This window comes from Tupaia chinensis, unplaced genomic scaffold (assembly GCF_000334495.1).
Source record: "Tupaia chinensis unplaced genomic scaffold, TupChi_1.0 Scaffold146584_1, whole genome shotgun sequence".
Lineage (NCBI taxonomy): Eukaryota > Metazoa > Chordata > Mammalia > Scandentia > Tupaiidae > Tupaia > Tupaia belangeri.
The window spans coordinates 44,834-47,364 of NW_006206439.1; the positions used below are offsets into that span (position 1 = coordinate 44,834).

General features: G+C 52.7%; 1 protein-coding gene across 1 annotated transcript in view; it reads right to left on the reverse strand.

Annotated features, from left to right (window-relative positions):
• The window catches only part of EXOG (exo/endonuclease G), a 32,190-nt gene that overhangs the window by 29,509 nt on the left and 150 nt on the right, over positions 1 to 2,531 (reverse strand). The window lies entirely within an intron of this gene.

The following is a 2,531-nucleotide window of genomic DNA, read 5'->3' on the forward strand; positions in this document are numbered from 1 at the left end:
GTACATAAGATTGCCTCAAAAGTCTAATTAACCAGGAAATTTTATTTTTGCCATTATTTATAAAACAAAAACAGACACTGGCCAAAGTCTTGATTTTGCCTATAACCAGTATCAAGATAAACTGCGGTGAATACATGAACTTATAAACAAGAGCCTGATCTTATGTACTGGTCTTTCACATCAAATTTCTGACTCTCCCTACCCCACAAAGAAAAGTGTATAAAAAAACAGCATTGGGACCAGCAGTTAGCATAATGGCTATGTCGCTGCACCCCCATGTAGTCAACCGCGGTTCGAGTCCCGGACCCGGTGGCTTAAAACTCACGCCAGGCGCGCGCGCATGCGTGCCCAAGATCTGGAGAGGAGAATGGAGGAGAAGGGATTGTGGTGTGGCCATCCCCCCTGGGGGGTGATTTCTCGCTTTCTGTCTTTCTGTCTCTCTCTGTCTTTCTGGCAAGCGCACGTGCCCTACAGCGAAAACCTCTCCAAAGAAAGAAAAAGCAGCCCTGAGGTCAGCAGGTGGTGTCATGGCGGAGGTGCCTGGACTCCCTCACGGCCAACCGCGGTTCAGACCCCAGACCCGGCGGCTTGAGAATCACGCTTGGTGCGCGTGTGCGTGTGCCCAAAATCCCAGAGACGGGAGGAGAAGGGACTGAGGCGTGGCCACTCCCCTTGGGGGTGGGGGGTGATTTCTCACTTTTCTTGTCTTGTTCTCTTCCCAGCAAGCACACTCACTGTACGGCAACAACAACCAACACTAACTCATGTCATCCCCAGCAGTTAAGTCACCCACGATGGCTTAGGGACACTGTGTATCAATTTCAACATGGAAACTGAGGGCCAGCCCGCGGCGTGACGGCCAAGGAAGCTGGAGTCCACGTGGTCAACTACATTTCCGATCTTCGGACCCGGCCGTTTGAAAAACATGCCAGGCGCAAGACAGTGAGTACCCCAAATCCCACAAAATCCAAAATTGAAGTAAGCCAATAAATTCATATAAATAGAACATCTTAAGAAGAGTGAGGGCCGGCCCATAGCCTGGTAGTTGGCCAACAGCTCCAGTTCCAGTTCCAGACCTGGTCTCTTGAAAAACACGCCAGGCACGTGTATCAGCCTGGCCAAAATCCCAAGAGGAGAGCAGAGAGGGGACCCAGCATGGCCACCACCCTGGGCAGGGCTTCCCCCCTTTCCCTGTCTCTTTTCAACCAGCACATGTGTCCTCTGGGAAAACTGTGATGACGGAAAAACTGTGATGGAAAGTGTGATGACAAAAACACCATTTGTTTTACTGTTGTAAAAAGAGCATCATTCATTGGCATTTCTGCTCTGCCGCTGTCCTGGTGCTGAAGCAGTTAAGACGTGCCCTGTAGCAAGGTAACAATAAAACTGGTGGTGGTTTTCCTTCATTTTTTTTTTGAGAGGTTTTTGCTATAGGGCGCATGCGCTCGCCAGAAAGACAGAAAGTGAGACAGAGAGACAGAAAGCGAGAAATCAACCCCCCAGGGGGGATGGCCACACCACAATCCCTTCTCCTCCATTCTCCTCTCGGGATCTTGGGCACGCACGCACAGGCGCCTGGCATGAGTTTGAGCCACTGGGTCTGGGACTCGAACCGCGCGAGAGTCCAGCGACATAGCCATTAACGCTAACTGCTGGTCCCGAAACAGGTGTTGTTTTTCTAAGTGGGAGAATCCAAGCACATTTCCCATGGAGTCCGTTTCTAGATAACCTCCTCAGGACCAGCAGATGGCGTAGTGGTTACGTCACTGGACTCCCCACCTAGAAGCCCAGAGTTCGAGTCCCCCAGCCTGCAGAGTAAACTCACACTATGCCCAAAATTACAATAGGAGCATGGAGGAGAAGGGATTGCAGTCCGGCCATCCCCCCTGGAGGGTAATTTCTCGATTTCTTTCTGTCTTTCTGTCTTTATGGGGAGTAGATGCACCCGATACCAAAAATCGCCATAAACAAAAAGAAAAATTATAACCTTATCTTGATGTCTTATTTCTCACTGTCCTCTCTCTGTCTCTGTCTCTCTCCTCAACTCCCTAGTTCCTTTGCTAGCGACAAAAAGGGTGAGTTACAGTAGCTTGACAGGGGGAAATCGTAAGAAATGAAAATGTGCTTTTCTTTCCCTTTTTTGGACCAAATCGAAGGTACCCTTGGAGACCTGAAACTTACACGCTGGGAACAACGGCGGGCGGGGGGTTTGTCATCTAAACGATGACAAAAAGAGAGCGGTTACAGATCAGCTGAGACGATGGGAAGGCACCTCCATCCACACGTGCTGAGCGCGCTAAGGTGCAGGCCCCGGGCTGGGACCGGGACAGCGGGCACGCCCCGACTCCTCCTCCAGGGCGCCCTCCGGGGCTCAGACAGCACACAGGCCGGGACGGGGACGGGCGGGAGGGAAGGGCACGAGGGGCGCAGGGAGCCGGCCGGCGGGGACGCGGGCCGGGCCAGGACACCCGGAAGGCGGAACACGGGTCCGGGACCCGAGCGGGAGACCGGCTTACCCGCCTGCTCCCCGG